This window comes from Macrotis lagotis, chromosome 6 (assembly GCF_037893015.1).
Source record: "Macrotis lagotis isolate mMagLag1 chromosome 6, bilby.v1.9.chrom.fasta, whole genome shotgun sequence".
Classification (NCBI taxonomy): domain Eukaryota; kingdom Metazoa; phylum Chordata; class Mammalia; order Peramelemorphia; family Peramelidae; genus Macrotis; species Macrotis lagotis.
The window spans coordinates 35,702,213-35,719,947 of NC_133663.1; the positions used below are offsets into that span (position 1 = coordinate 35,702,213).

The following is a 17,735-nucleotide window of genomic DNA, read 5'->3' on the forward strand; positions in this document are numbered from 1 at the left end:
AAAGAAAAAAAGAAATAAATACCAAAGAATAATGTACAAAGTAATTTCTTCATAAAAGGAAGAGTCAACAAATAGAGTACACAGAGGGGTAGGGTCAAAAATAATTTGTTTTAGGGAGTATTAACAAAATAAGTTGCTTGCAAGGTAAACTTTATAAAGTAAACTTGCATATAAAGTAAATTTAATTGCCAGTCCTAAAAATGACTTTTCCTGATATATATTACCTCCCTCCACCAACTGTTAATTTTATATTGGCTATATATTATGAAGTATATTATATATTACACTCCAACAATTGAAGTATAGTGTAATATACCTTGTGATAATGGAGTATGTAATAATATATTTCATAACATATAACACTATAAAACTATAATAATGGCACCTACTTTACAGGGTTGTAATAATCAAATGAAATAAGAATTGTAAAAAAAATTTTGAGCCATTTAACAGAGTGCCTAGCACATTGTTGACACTAGAAAAATATTTATTCCATTATTGACATCTAGTGTCAAAGGGCATGTTTGGCCACCACTGCCTTTTCCCAACTTTTTTGATTTGGAACTGAGGAAAATTAGGTATTGGCCAGGGAATACCTTCTCTAATCTTATTGGTAAGTAGAGATAATTCTTCTTTATCCTCTTCCTTTTTAAGTTTTTTTCTTTGCAGACTTGTGAGGTTTTTTAATTTGTTTGTCTGGATTTATTTTTTGTTTTGTTATATTTTGGTAAAAGGAATTCTCTTTATCATTTTGCATCAGATCTGCAGTTTGTAGACTTGGGAGCTACTCAGAACTCTTAAATGATCTGCCAGAAATCACATAGACAATCTATAACAACAGCAAAGCCTAACCCCTGATTTTCCTGACTCTGAGACCAGTTTCCTATATACCAAACCACACTGCTGCTACAAATCTTATGAAAATTTAAATTTACTAATTGCATCAGGATGATAATAAACAAAGAATAACTTGGTTAGACAGGCACATGGATTAAATTGGCAACATAATAGAAACATGATAATAATTAATGTACTTACTGATCTCACTTTACCCAAATTCCATTAGACTTTGAATTGAAACAAAGCAGATAGCAAATGTATATTCCCTTCTAGTTTGTAGCTAATAATGAAGACTAAATATAAAATGAATTCTCTAATCTAATTATCTGACATAGGAAAAGTTTTCCAAAGTGAACCTGGGCGTTATTTGTAATAAAATCCAGGCTACTGATACTAAAGTGACATGCCTCCAGTTTTATTGATGAGTCCTGATTTTGAGAAAAGAAAGTGGATTTGGGACCGTGCTTTGCTTTGTGAGAGGGATGTTCTTGAGAAGGAAGGGAGGACAGAGAATACCTCTCAAGTTTGGAGGTAGAAGACCCACAATAAAGATGCATCTCAAGTATTTCTTTCCAAGCTGTGTCTGTGGATAACTCATTGACACTCCCTGGGTCTCAATATCTATAAAATGGAGATAGTAACCTTTTCATGATTTACCTCATAGGATGTGGGAAGGGCATTCAAAAATCACATTTTATGAAAACGTAAGTTATTGTTGCTATCGTTATCATGATTCTTTGTCAGAGCATGTGTATTAATTTTGTTTTAGAAATCTTTGGTCACCATAGCTAATGACTCCAACCTTTCATTGTTGAATTCTGTAACCATGACAACCCAAGATAAGAAGAGAAAATGTCACCTGGTTCTGAAAGGTCCCCTTCCACTTCTTTAGTCAAAGTAATTCAAAAGGAGGGCAAAGGATAGTTAGAGAATTATACACTTTTAAGTTCCTCCTGGTGAGTGGCATTCTAAATCAGAAGTCTTCCTCCCAGCACTTGGAGCCAGAAAACTTTGACTCAGACCTTTACCCCATCATTTCCAATCAATTTGGACCAAGACAAATTGTTCTTTTTCTCTAGATCTTAATTTCCTCATCTATAAAATGAAGCATTAAATTTGATAATCCTATAAGTCTTTTTTAATCAATTGAAAGCAAGCATTTATTAAATGTTTAGTACTGTATGTATCTGGCTCTTTGCTAGGGTCAAGAGATATAAAAAGTGAATTTAATCCCTGGCCACAAGGAGCTTTCATTCTAGGAATATACAGAATGTTCATATCTAAGAAGGTTCAGATGGACCAGATATGACAACCTGGTCTCTCTAGAGCTCAGTTTGATCAACTATAAAATGAGAAGATTGGACGAGACTAACCTCCTTGGCAATCTGAAGAAACCTATGGCAACTATCTTAGAATATTTAGATGCATGAAATAAAATACATACAATTGCAAAGGAGTCCAGTTATAGCAAGATGCAGCAATCAAAGTTTTTGTTTTTGAATCCGCGAATCCCACATTAGGAATCTTTGAACTAAAATGTAACTTTTTGCCTTAAATCTATTACTCTACGATCCTAATTGTTTAAACTGCTTACTTTATCTCATTCAAAAGTCCAGAAGTAAGTTGGCAATGAAGGTCTCATTTCTCCCTTCACAACAGAGGCAGCTTTAGAATCTCCAGGCACTGGGATTCTGTCAAAGCAGAAGTAGCATTCTGAGATATTTATTTGTAAAGTTCCCATTGGAGATAATTACAAATAGCTAAGAAAGCAATGAACGACAAAGCACTGCCTTAACAGCCTAGTTATATCCCAGGTGGGATGCTAAGTTCTTTTTTTTCATTGAATTTAGGTTAAAAAGAAAACACCAACAGTAATTTTCTGCCTCCTTTTTTCTTAGATATGTATGTGTTTCTTTGGGAACAATTTTGTTGCTGTGTGCCCTCACACAAAAGTTTCTAACTAAACTGCACAGTTTCAATTCAGATCAAGCAGATATGAAGCATCCATGGACAAATGAACAAATAAGCGTTCAAAATCTGCTTGGTGACACATGTTAGGCTTGTCAATCAAGCAGCCAAACAATGAGCGTTTATTAAGGATCTCCTGTGTGTGTGCTGGGGATACAAGCACACAGAATCCAATAACCACTACCCTCACAGGAGCTTCCATTTTAATGAGGGGGAGACATAAATGTAGATAGATAGACAGATAGACAGATAGACAGATAGACAGACAGACAGACAGATAGATAGATAGATAGATAGATAGATGGATGGATGGATGGATGATAGATAGATATCTCCCACATTAGATTATAGATATTTTTATATATAATATAATACATTAATAGATATGTTAACACATTCAACATAAATGAGAAAATTAAGAAATTAAAAAATATAGAATGGCTAAGTAAAACTTTTTCGTTTTAGTTTCAGTAATTTGGGAGGAACAGATATAGGATAGATATCTGGAGAAAAAGACAAAAAAGCAAAACTTCCCTCAAGGAATTTGGAATCTATTGAAGGAAACTATGTAGAGGGAAGTGAGAAAATATAAAATACACACAGAGGACTAACTTAGCTTTGGTGTCTGGGAAAATTTCTGTACAATTAGTGTTGTCCAAAACTGAAATGCATTGTCTCAAGAAATAATGGATTATACCTCCTTGGAAAACAGATACCCACATATGACATGGATAAGTTTATTGCAGTGAGGATTACTGTATTGAACAGTTTGGATCAGATAGCTACAGAGGTCCCTTCTAGGTCTGAAGTTATGTAATTAATACATAGGTTAAATTAATGCATATGTCAGAGAGAGAGAAATAGCAAATGGACACAAAAGAAAAGAAGATATCATGTGAGCTGAACCTTTAAGTTATCTGGGTCAATGTGAAGAGGGAAAAAACAGTTCAGATAGAGAAAAAGACAGGTAGATAGGTAGATAGATGGATAGATTAAATAAGTAGTTAGACAGATAGATAAATATGTGCATATGTACCTATTTAGATCTATCCATATATACCATATATACCATACATACTATAGATTTCTAGATATACATATTTAGATATAGATATAAATATATAAATATAGATATAAATAGCTAGATAAATACATATATAGATAGATCTCTTTATCTCCCTGTCTATTAGAATGATACATATAACATGTACATAAAAATACACATATCTAAAAAATATATGCTTATGTAACATATAACACAACCAGAGTTTCACCCAATGTGACTCATTTGCATCTTCACAATTATGGTTTATCATCTCTAAGATCCATACCCTTCCCTAGGTTGTTCCCCATGCCTGAATGAATCTCCATCCCCATCTTGAATAGTAACTATCTATCTAGATATAGATCTATATGTTTATATATGGCATCTATCCCCTTCCTAACTAGATCATATATATATATATATGTAATGTGTGTGTGGTGTATGTATATATACATATATATACATATATATGATAGATACACTTATAATATAAATAGGATATGTATATATGCACAGTATGTAAAGATATGTTTCTTTTAATGGCATATGTAAATCTATATTTCTTTATATCTATATTGAGACAGACAGAGAGAAAGAGAGAGAGAGAGAGAGAGAGAGAGAGAGAGAGGTCTATAGAGAGATACAAGCCTCTATATTAGGGTCTAGGAAAACAAAACACAAATGGAACATTTTCTTTTAAGAAAAATTTATCTCCATATACTTTCTATATTACAGTTCTTGGGATTCCCTAAAGAAAAAAAAATAGCATGAAATTTGACACTACAATAATTGTTCAAATGATGAATTTGGATTTGATATGAATGTTGCCCAAAGCCAAAGTAATACATCCAGCTCATACTGAAATAAGCATGAATAAATTCCTTTTGTGGGCTTTTCCATTCTCAAGCAAACACCTTCCCAAGTCCCAGAAATAATAACTTGCCCTGAGTTCTCTTCTTATTGGACAAATAGCTTTGTGATTATGGAACTATGGGAAAAAGAAAGGAAAGAGGAATAAACTATTCTATCTTCTGGCTAAGTGTATAGGACCCTAGGGGCTTTTAATAGCCACCTCTAAATCAATTGTACAGATCTTTTCACTATGAAATCAGAAGCAGCATTTGAAAAATGGAAAAGTTCCATTGTCAAATCCATATTACTCTTCAATTTTTATATTCCAACAGAATCTGCAGAATATTTGAACACATTTTTATTAAGCTTTTCCTCTCTGGATCTTATGGGACTATGAATAAGGTAGTCTTTTATATGTATAACTCAGTAAACATGGTGTGCCCAAGTCCTTTTTGTACCAGTTTGCTTCTCCAGATGATTCCCTAGTTCTTTGCAAAATCCTTATTTTGTTAGTTACATATGTTGGAAAGATAATAAGGATAAATGTGCCCTAGCACTTCCCCATTATGCCAGGGTAGATACCTTATTCTTTAACTGAAAAAATAATCCTTGGGCATGAAACATTTCAACTCTATCAAGTTTTGTTGCTATTATTTAAGAAATTAACTCATGGAGATTAGGACATGATACTCTAATGACTTAAAAAATTTGACATTTACATTATTATTTGTTATTAACACATAAATAGTAGAGATTCACTCCTTTTTATTCATACCCTCACTGAAGGTGCCTCTGTCTAGATTTCAATACATAAATGATCTGCAGTGAACCCTGAGGGTAATTCATCCCCATTATTACAACTTCTTTGAACCTTCCTGGACCAAAGTTGTGATAAAAAAAAAAAAAGCTTATCGTCTCATATCATCCCAACTGGAACTTGAGTTGATCTTCAAAATTCTACCATCCAGCCAGATTGGCCTTAGATATGGCATTACCTTTCCCCAAACCTTTGGATAGAATGCCCCCCTCACCTATGTGTGTACATTTAGTTTTATATACATATATATATTCATACAAATCATAAATGTATATGTCAATATATGTATTTAGATATATATTTATATAAATAATATATATCTATAAATATATAATATATATTATATTCAGTTCTTTTGTTATCCATTAATATGATCAGAGACTCATAGATTCAGAAAGGAAGTAGCATGAGATGCCATCTAGATCAGCTTCTTATTTTGGGAAACTGAGTCCCAGAGAAGTTAATCACTTTCTCAAGGGCACACAGTTACTAATCATCAGAGTCAACATTTAACCTTGGTCATGGCTGTACTGAAGTCAACTGAATTGGTTGGTGAGAACTGATTATTAAATTATCAGTAAAAGTACCTATACCTTGGGTGTTGCTACATGCTTTTGGTGATTGTCTAGACTTAAGAATGTGATGGAGAAAATATTAATAATTCAGATTATAATTAAAAGTGTGGTCATGCATAAACCCCCTACCCCCCCCCCCCCCAGAGCTGGTTATTAACTGTTTATCATCAAATCCTTGAACCTAGATCTTCTGACTCCAGAGGCAGAGAAGTTTTTTTTCCATTGTGTTAAACTGATATTAACTCTCTAGCTCCTCCCACAGGGACTTGTTTTTAGTAGGGGATTAATAGCTGTCTTTTCAATAAAAATTGATATTTAGTCCATCATAAAGTCTATACTCAGTTTCCTAAGATTGGTAGACTCTTCCATAGTTTGAACTCCATGGGAATATCTATTGAAAATTCAGGGTCTCCTCTGGATTAAGAAGATGCAATACTTTGGGGAAGCTCTAGCCATGAAAAGTCAGATAGATAGTTATAGCTAGAGTTTTCTTCATAGTTTTATCTGTCTGTCTTTTTATCTATGACCAGCTAGGTGGCACAGTGGAGAGAATACTTGGACTGGTGTCAGGAAGACTCATTTTCCTGAGTTCAGATCTGACTTCAGACTAACCATATGACCTTAGGCAAGTCATTTCATAACTCCCCTTTTCTTTGCTAAGAAAATTCCAAATGGAGTTATGGGAAATCAGACTTGACTGAAATCAACCGAACCCCCCACCATCTTTCTCTCTCTCTCTCTCTCTCTCTCTCTCTCTCTCTCTCTCTCTCTGTCTCTCTCTCTCTCTTTATCCATCTATCTATCTATCTATCTATCTATCTATCTATGTGTCTATCTATCTTTTTATACAGGCATTTGTGTATATAATCTATATTGATAGACAGCTACTTATGTGTATGTATATAGATAGCTATCAATTCATTATAGATACATATAGCTCTAGTTATAGTTATATAATCTCTTCGGCATGTTTGTCTTTGTGCTGCATTTATGCATGCCTTTTCAATTTTAATTAGCTCTGCTTTGAGAATAGGTTTGGTTGCTTTAGGATTATAAAACTAGGAGGTCATTAAAGACTTCAATGATTCTTTCCTCTCAGGATGTAGCACTGCTGACTAGTAAGTCTTTGGTTTATGCAATTGCTCATTGAGAGGTTGAAGAAGCAGGGCTGGTCCCATTCACCTATACAATTGCAAGGCTAAAAATTTAGCATCCAGCAAATCGACCTCAGGGGCCATCATTTTCCACCTCCTAAATTACATTGAATGTATTTCCTTTTGTAAATATTATAAGTCATTTGAAGGCAGAGATGGTTTTTTCCCCTTCTGTTTTGGTATATTCTCACATCTAACTCCATATCATATATATATTATATAGAAACAGATAGATAGATATAGATATATGGCACTTAAGAAGTGACTGTTAACTTGAACTGAGCAAAATTAATGGGCTAATCTTTTAATGAAATCTGACTATAGCCCTGATTTTTCTTTTTTTTTGCAAGGCAATGGGGTTAAGTGGCTTGCCCAAGGCCACACAGCTAGGTAATTATTAAGTTTCTGAGGTCAGATTTGAATTCAGGTACTCCTGACTCCAGGGCCGGAGCTCTATCCACTGCGCCACCTAGCCACCCTGAAAACTGACTATAAATATTATTTTTTACTATTCCATTCTCTTAATGGTGGCACTTTGGCTTTAGTGGTCTAATTTTGTTTAGGATTCTTAGAATGAAAATTTTTTGAAGGCAGGGACTATTTCAGGATTCTTTGTATCAGTTGTCTGGGGAATACAGTGGCTATCATACAGTAGGAATTCGGTAAAGTTGACCGATTGGACAATTAATAAAATCTGTCCTTTCAAGAGAATTTTAAGACTCATCACTTCGGACAAACATGATGAGCTCAAGTTAAGACTATCCTGTGTTCTAACTTTTTTTTTCAAGCAGCAAAAACTGAAACAAATAAAATGTTAGTTAAAAAGAATTTAAAAGAATGAATGGAAATTGATTTACTTGTTCACAATGTTTTCCTGGCTGACTTTGTCGTTTAATCACATTGGTCGGAAGCTTGGCATAATTGATGAACCTCTACCACAGGATGGTAAAGGCATAGTGATTAGAGTCAACACATTTATATTCAGGAAGACAGGACACCTGATTAACCCCATGTGAAACATTACTGAAAACTAATCTTGTAAAGACCATTGAAGTAATATGGACAATGATATTGCCTTTAATCTTAATTCCCCTTAGATAAACTGAGGGAATGATGGAATGCTCCCATTGGTTTCATTTAGGAGCCTAAACCTAGAAAAATATTAGATAACCATATGGTATAGAACTATCTAGCTTTGTTTTTATTTACTCAAAGTCAATTATACCAAATTCTCCAAAGGGGAAAATGCACTCAAGGGAGATATTTTCCTGAAAGAACATCAGTTTCAAAAAAATAGGAAAGCATTTGACCTTTGTGCTTTTGTTCCCAGTCTCTGCTCATAACTTGTTATATAATGCTACCATATTGCTACCATGTTGTTTCTTAAAATTTTGAGTGAGAGTTATAAAGCACTATTGTTGTAGTTTGGCTATGCTGTATAAATCCCTTTCTGTCACATTAGAAAAAATAGTTATCTCAAAGGGTTAGAATGTAGAAACATTAGAATGTACATGGTAGCAATGTGATATCCATTTTTTCACAGACACTTTTTGGTACTCTCTCCCCCATGATAACAAGGGAATCATTTTTTTTTTACATTTGCAAAAACTGTAATTTTATTTAATCAGTTTTCATATACTAGATCCTTGAGGGATAGAGCATCACTCGGATCTTGTGTCCAATGGCCTTGAGGGGAAGATAGCTTCTGAACTTGGCTCAAACCATTCCACTATTTCCATGAGCTCGAGTAACTCTTCCCCAGATAACTCCTGGTCTGTTGGGTTTCCCACTAGGAATTACTGCGTTGTTTTGTATATTCTCTCAGGTTTCATAGGCTTCTTTTGTAGTCAGCCAAAATGACCTTGGACCACCATCTTCCAGACATTTTGCTGTTCTAGAAGTCCTGTTTCCTGACTCTAAGAGAGAGGAAAGAACTGAATCATTTTCAAGAACAATAAAACTGATTTCTCTACCAGTTCTTGCTTCTTTTCTTTCCCATTATTCCCAAGTACTTTGCAAAAATAATCTTTCCTAACTCATATATTAAGTGTATTACCTCCCCCCCCACCACCACTTAAATTTCATTAATACTTTCTCATTGTTTATTGAAAAGAAGATAGACTCCTTAGACGGACATTCAAAGCCTTCCACAATCTGAATCAGTCTTGTCTCTTGTTGGGAGCCAGGGTCTCCCCTGCAGTCCTTTTATCATCTTTTCCCCTCCAGTGTGGCCTCTAACAGAAATGCCTTTTCTCCCTATCCACAGCCCCCATTTCAGCCTAATAAAATCTTCATTATTCAAGGCCACTTCAAAGGCTTCCTCTTCTCTGCAGCATCTTAATCACCACAACCAGCAGTTGTCTTTCACTCATTCTTAAAACCCATCAACCCTAGGATTTTCATGGCATTCATTGAATATTACTCTGGCCTTTAGCTTTGTCTTAGTTCCCTGTAGAACTGTAGTCTCTTTCATGGAGGGTAGGAAGTATCTTACATTGTTGTTAGAAAAGAGGGTTGTTGGCCTTCAACTTAATTTGATACTGTTGATAAGATAGAATCCTCTGGGTTGTTTTGAGTTTTTTTTGGGGGGCGGGGTTAGAAATTTCACTGGCCACCATCTCTGTGTTTTGGAAGTCTGTGACTTCCAAAAAACAATTCCATTGCAAAGACATGGGATCTTCTGGGGAGAGGGTAGGGGCTTCAGCAAAAACCTCTGTTAGGAAGTGATTCTTGAGTTGAACCTGGGCAGGTGTTCTCCCATGAGGCAGAAGAGAGAAATGATAATATAAATAACAGTAATAATAATAGCATAGACACCTAGCATGATAATAATATGCTCCGCTCTTTAGAAAGATCATCTCATTGTATCCTCATGATTACCCTATTATTATTTGTGTTTTATGGATGAGGAAGCTGAGGCAGACAGGTTAAATGATTAGCCCCAAGACTCAGACTAGGACTAAATATCTGAGGTTGGATTTGAACTCTTTTCTTGCCTAGTGATAGCTATCTCAAGGAAGGAACTTGATCCCAACCTGGATCAGAGGATTAGAGTCTTAGAACTGAAAGGATTTTCAGAGCCCATGTGCTCCAATGGCCTCAGCTGGTGGTTGAGGAAAGTAAGGCCAAGGGTTCTAGTGGCTACTCTTGGGTTACCCAGGCAGTGATTGACAGAGCTAGTCATGGAATCCAAGATTTCCGACGCCCAACCCAGCATCTTCTACCTCACTACCCAACTTGCCAATATCTATGGGTTCATTCTCAATGAGAGGGACAGCCAGGACCTGGCAAAGGAGGAAAAAAAAGAAGAAAGTCTGGAATGGAAGTGATGATGGCCTTTGTGGAGTATTCCCATTTACAAAACATCTTTTTGATGTAAGAACCAGAAAGAGTGTCAGTTTAATTCCTAGACCTGAGGAATGGGGGGAGGGGGGAGTTGAAGGGTTGAAGGGGTAGAAGGGGTTGCCAAACCACTGACCTCCCAACTTGCTGTATTGATTCCCCAAAGTCTTACATTCACTGCCAAACTTTAGATCTTTAGAGCAAAGCAAAAACACAGCTCACCCTGCCCCCATACTCTGGCCAAACCTTCTGATTAGATTACAAAGGTTTAGTGGGCCTCATTCACAACCCATTGATAATGCTGTTCTGAGGGCTTTTCCTTCTTAGGTTTAACCCTCACACTCTAGTTTGCCTTCACTGCTGGGAAATTGGTCAAAGAGTGAGATTATTTATATTCCCCAAGTGTGGGCTCTGGTTTCTATCCTCCCTTCTCCCCTTAATCCCAAATCTCTGAACCCATAAATCAGTCAACAACATTCATTGAGCTTATTTAGCTCTGGGCCCATGTGATAAGCTGATGATTAAAGTAAAGAGGGAAAAAGTTTATATTCTAATGAGAAAGGAACAGTCATTTGTAGCATGCTTAATATAAGCCTATGATCTTATTCTATCCTCCTAATAGCCCTGGAAGGTAGAACTATTATTATCCCCTTTTATATTTGAGAAAATTGAGAAAGACAAGGTTGAGTGACTTCCAAAGGATCACATATACCTAGTTCAATTCCAAGGTTGGATTAAGACTCATGTCTAGAAGGTAGGTAATCCCATTTATTCTGTTTTAGAGGTGAGGAAACTGAAGCAGATACTTACCTAGGGCCACACAACTAATCTATCTACCTCAAGGTCCATCTCTCAGTTGTGCCACTTCCAAAAGAATTCACACACCTATGATGCCTTACACATAGCTAATATCTAATAAATGGTTATTCAATAAATTGGAAGGGAGAGAGGGAAATGTGGAAATGGCCAATTTCTCTCTTTGCTAATAGCTTCTTCCTTGCTGGTGAGTCTAGAAAACCATTTTTCAAGCATAAAAGATTGACATAGTCTTCCATATTTTTTCTTACTCTCCCATGAGTTGGGCCCCACCTCAAGTACTAGTTTTGTTTGGATGGGGTAAGGGTAGGGGGTTGTGAGGAAAGACACCATTTAGGAAAGAGCATGCTGCAGAGCAGTCAGTAATAAGAGGCCTTGGGTCCTTGATATGGGAGCTAAAAGTGTGTAGCCTGGTGAAAACTTGAAAGAGTAGGAATATATGAGATTCTAATTCCTCTAATTCCAGGAGGCTCACCACCAAAAAAAAAAGTTCCCTTACATATTTTTGTGTATGTTATTATTTAAATGTTTTCACACCTTAGAGCCCAATATAAATGAGGGCTAGTATTTATTATTATGTATATTCTATAAGTGTCTCTTATCTTGTCCCTGGAGTTGAATCTTTACAACAAATACTGTTGAATGTCTGTCTTTGTATCACTAGCACCTAGCCGCAATAATAGGGTAAGCCCAATAAATGCTAATTGATCGACAGGATGACTGTCTTCATGCATTGGATTAGCCATCTTGTAGGAGAGGGATTATTTTACTTTATTTGACTGCAGAAGGTAGAATGGTAACTAGAAATTGCCAGGTAAAATTACAGCAAGAGTTAAGGAAAAATCTTATATAGTAGGGGATGGGACTATGAAAATAAGTCTGATATAATTTTACAAATTATTAAATGCATAGGAAAAGCCATACTGTATATTGAAGATATCAGTAGCCAGAACTGAGAAGGCTTTCAGAACCCATCTGAAGTCCAATGAACAGAAATAGGAAGGTTACAAGGAACCTTTAAATATTCAGCATGAACAGCATTTACAGCTGGGGAATTGGCCAACACTCCAACTCAAGGTCTGAGTTATTGCTTTTAAGACTTGAGAAAGTGTTAAAAATGAACAAAAAATGTATTCTGTGTTCCTCTTTGCTCTGGAGAGCTGATTGTTAAATAGTTACCAGCATTGACCAGGTCTGAATTTGAAGGAGGAGATGAGTTTAAATGTGGGCAACAGGATGATTTTGAACTATGAGAAGGGGTTAACTAGAGATGCAGAGATGGAGTTCAAGGGTGAGAGAGGCTTGGATGGGTTGGACAAGATGCAACTAAAACTAAAACCCCAAATTCAACAGAACTCATTTATTAAGCACCTCCCCAATGCAGAGGCACTTTTAAAGGTCACTGTTTAGCATCAAGTAAACTTATTTATAAACATCTAATTGTTAGATGTGGAGAATACTATTCTTACAAATACACACCATTTGGTGAACTTAACACTTTGGTATCATCTTCAGACTTGCTGTTTACTATGTGAATTGAAACCATGACAACAATATTTGAAGGCATTGGTCCAGATTTTTCAATTTCTTGGATGCTCTATGTGTGAGTGAGTGCGTGTGTGTGTGTGTGTGTGTGTGTGTCTGTGTGTGTCTGTGTGTGTCTGTGTGTGTAAGGGAGATAAGGGAAATGAGGGAAAGAAGGAGGACAAATGAGAGAGAAGAGACAGAGAGAGATAGACTGTGTGTGAGAGAGACAGAAACAGAGAGACAGAGGAGAGCAAAGGGGAAAGAGAGAGAGAGAGAGAGATGCTTTTAAAAAAAAAAGGACTTAAAATGAGATTCAAATTCAAAATAAAAGAACCTGAAGAGTAGAGAAAGCTATTCTTTCTAGTTGACTATGTGGGCTAAACTGGTGGGGACTGAGCAGCCAGTCAGTCTGCTAGTGATGTTGGCTGTGTTTGTTATCATCCTAGCCCAGGACCAGATAGACTCTAAAGATGTTTCCCTGTGAGAAGCACTTCTCCTGAGATACACTCATCATCATTTCCAGCAATAAGAGCTGTCAATACCCTTTTCTTGCCTTGTTGCAGGTATATTAAATATGACAGAGTTCTTGAAAAGGAAGAAGAAAAGCCAACAATAAATTGGGTAATTGCAGGAGTAGAGTTAAAAGCCCATGCAACTCCAAACTGCATTTTATTTCTAAGATGCTAAATTTTACAGCATGGTACAGTGGCTAGAGTGGAATGCTTGGAGCTTGTGCACTTAGATTTGGGTTGGACAAGTCACTTCAGATCCAAATGTCCCAAATGACTCTGACTGGAAGCCATAACTAGGAATCCTACTAATGAAATTGGAGATTATTGAAATAAAGGATAGATGGATGGATAGATAAAAAGGTAGATAGATACCTATATATCTTGATTCATGTGTTAAACTCTAATTCACACTGTCAAGTCATGAAAATAGATTAACCTCCTTAGGTGCAAAAAGAAACTAATTCCTTTACTGAGTTAGATCAATACCTTATCAAGAATATTTCAGTGGAGGTTTTAAAGTAAGACAACTGGAACAATAAAGGTCATTTTCTTGCCTTTTGTAAACCACATATCATCTGAGACGTGTTTATGGGAATTTCTTGCATTTTACAGAGAGTAACACTTTTCCATTTACTGAATTACCTTTAATGCCTTCTTCTAGGATGAAGAGGTTTCTGTGGCATTGTGTGGCAGTTTGCATTACATGCTAATGGGAAACATCTTCCTCCTCTTCCTCATCATTGTCCTGAGGAACCTTGTCTTCCAACTTAAAATTTCTAGAAAGATGACTGGAAAGAAGCCAAAGAATAAAGATCACAGACTTAGAGATAGAAAGAATCTTAGAATCAGGAGATTCATAGAATTTTAGAATCTTATGTTTAGAGCTGAAACAGATGCCAGAGGCTCTATGATCTAACTTAAGTTTGACAAAGGAGAAAAAGATTATGAGAAATGCACTCCTGGCAATAAGTATATAATCAGAACCTGAAATCAAGAGCTTTTGGTGCCACATTTAGAACTCTTTTGTTTCATCCCAGCTTCATATTTTCAAATAATAGTCATTGAAGACCTCACACTTTACCCAACATCACAAAAGTGTCACATAATGGAAAACAACCTTCCATGTATTCTAATAAATATACTCCTACATTCCACAGTTTATTGGTTCCTGAAAGGCTGGTAATAATAATAATTAAAAAAAGACTGGTTTATGGTTTCAGACAATCACCTTGATGCTCTTCACAATTGGAATTTGTTACTGTTATTCTTGATTAAATTCACAAGACAAAAATTAAAAATCCTGAAATTAGAGAGGAAAGCATCCTCAATCCAAAATAAATCTCTCATAAAAGTTGCCAACCTTTCTGTAGTTTAAACATCAATGAAGAGAGGCAATTTTCCATTCTTTTGAGGGGGAAAAAAACCCAAATTAGTAAAATTAAATCACAAATTCCAAGTATTGTCTTGCCTCTTGAGGCCTTTCTTGCAAGTAAATACCCTGAAGGAAGAAGGTGGCCCTTTGTTTTCCTTGGAGGGATTATTGTCTTATCCCCATTGAAAGTGGACCTTTTGAAAAGGATTTAAGACTTTTCTTGCTTAAGGGGTTTAATCTTGTTTACTGAACAACCTAGTTAGTCTCCTAATATGGTTGTTTAATATCTCTTGAGTCTAGCTCCTTTATCTTTCTCCAAAGGAGGGAATTGGGTACTGATAGGGGGGGTCATTATCATAATTTGTTTTTGTTGGTATGAAGGTCCAAAAAACTCTTTTCTTCTGAGATTCAGTCATACATAAAGTCTCAAAATCCAGTTATCTGTAACATTCACTCCAGTGATTACCACCAATAGTAATCCTCTATTATTCTGTCCATTGATTTCCCTGGCTTCCTTTTTAGGTCTCAACTAAAAACCCCACCTTCTAAGGAAACCTTCCTTCTTTTCTCTCTTAATTATCTCCTATTTATTCTGTATATAGTTGGTGTGTGTGTGTGTGTGTGTGTGTAAAATTTGTTTATAGGTTGTTTCCCCATTAGGTTGTAAGTTCCTTGAGGAGTTTGTTCTTCGCCTCTTTTCGTATTCCCAGAGCTTAACACTGCTAAAATAGAAACTTCATTATTATTTACTGAACAAACACTATACCATGACAATGACTCCTATTTTCCTTTAGCTAAAATAATAATAATAATAATGACAATAATCAACTGGTATGTATTGTTTTAAGGCTTGGAAAGCACATCGCATGTGCCTTTTTTTGACAATTTATTAAAAAATGAATATGTCATCAAGAAGGAATCCTTTTAGCCTATTTTGGAGAAGCTTTTGAGATGGATGACTGGGATGTTTTAAATTTTATAAGGTGCTTTCTTCAGGGCTAGAATGGTGCAGGAGATAGAAAGTTGTACGATCTCAATCTAAATTTTGTCTCAAACCCTTATTAGCTGGTTGATCTTGGGCAAATACCTTTACCTCTCTTTGCCTCAATTTTCTTAGCTGTGAATGGGCATAATGATAGCATCATTTTGAGGAACTAATGAGATATTTGTAAAACACTATGCAAAAATGATATACATATAATATGAACTTATTATGTAGAGCAGACAGATATGAATGATAATTGGAGGATCAGTGAAATAATGGCTTCTCATAGGAAGTGACACTTGAACCAAATCTTCATAGATTCCAAGGATTCTAAGAGGTAAAGGGGATTTTTAAAAGTGGAAAATCATTTTCTTCAGAAGAGTTCTGGGGGAGGGAGGGGGGGTTGATATGATCATTGTTATTATCTCCATTTTATAAATTAAGAAAATGTATCTCTAAAAGATTCAGCAAATCCCCCATGTCTACAATGTTAGTAACTTGTCCATATTCAAGACAAGATTCAAATCCAATTCCAGAGATTCCATTCCCAGTCTTCAGTCTACCTCATTTTACAGATAGGGCAACTGGAGCAGAGGGAAGTAAAGTAGCTTTTAGAGTCTAAACATTCCAAAATTGTCCCCCCCCCAAAAAAAAAAAATCAGACAAAATTTCAAATAACCTAGGTACAAGCGAATGAAAAACAGCTCCCAGGCACAACTTAGGAAAGCATTCCCCAGGTGCTTTTCTCTCTCCATTCATGTCTGCCCAGCCCTCTCCCTCCTCAGTTTCTACCTGTTTTAGTTTCTATCCTAAACTGTTTCTCTATTCAGAATAGTCTGAGAAAGTGGGCATCAAGGACTCAGCTGAATCCTCCTGAGTGTGGTCCATAGGCTGATATAGATTCTGATGGCCCAGGGTAATTTTTTTTTTTTTTCTGATCAGAGCATAGGAGTGCATTCCTGTAAGCAATCAGTGTGTTCAGATATATGGAAGTGAACTTCTAAGACCATCCCTCATTTGTTTAGGGTCTCATAAAACCTGCCAAGATTGATCTCGACTTCCAGAACTGTCCGGGCACCTTTTAGATTTGAGGTCTCTGTGTTTATATTCAGGAATATCAATCATGCTTAATATCAAGTCTTTGCTTGGCTTTTAGTAGTAATATTTCCATTTGCAGTCTAGATGTTGGGGGAGGATTCGGAGCTGCACAAGCCTCTTATATCATTGTCAGAATTAGTATAGAAAGCATCCATCACCGGTGCATACACAAGGTGAATTGGCGCTCCCTTCTTCTAGTCCTGAGTGCTCAAGATGAAAGTGTGCTTTCAGAAGATTGATGAGGCAGATAATTCGACAGGTAGCAGCCTACCTGTCAGAAGCAAAATACCTGATACAATAGTGACCAGGACCTGACACCAGTATTCCATTAGCTGAAACATTTTGAGTTGGAGTTTTCATTTCTGCATTTTTTTTTTAGGTTCTGCATGCTTGTGTTACAGCAGAATTGTTTCCCCCCTTTAGTTTAGATGCCAGTTATATACTGGCTCACCAGTTATATATTTCTATATTTATATTTAGATAATTGGTAAATCTTCCCTTAATTTCCCTCCTCTGAATCTTTGCATCCTTGATCCATACTATCTGGAATGATCTCCACTTTGTGAGATCACCAGATTTCTTCAAAACACAGCTAGGTGATGCCTTCTACTCAAAACCTTGCTTTGATTACCCCTCCCAAGCAAGGAATACTCTCTCTTTTGTTTCTAATTTATCTATTTCCCCTTTAGTTTATATCTTTTTTGTGCTTCTTTTAAGTGTGTTTATTTGTTGATTCTCTAATTTAAAAAAAAAAAAAACTTTTAAGCAAGGCAAATGGAGTTAAGTGGCTTGCCCAAGGCCACACAGCTAGGTAATTATTAAGTGTCTGAGG

The 17,735-nt window shown here is 36.0% G+C and overlaps 1 protein-coding gene and 1 pseudogene across 14 annotated transcripts in view; one reads left to right on the forward strand and one right to left on the reverse strand.

Moving 5' to 3' along the window:
- NAALADL2 (N-acetylated alpha-linked acidic dipeptidase like 2) overlaps nucleotides 1-17,735 on the forward strand; it is a 1,546,126-nt gene that overhangs the window by 626,674 nt on the left and 901,717 nt on the right. The gene's annotated exons all lie outside the window — the stretch shown is intronic.
- Nucleotides 8,890-9,136, reverse strand: LOC141490733 (large ribosomal subunit protein eL33 pseudogene; annotated as a pseudogene).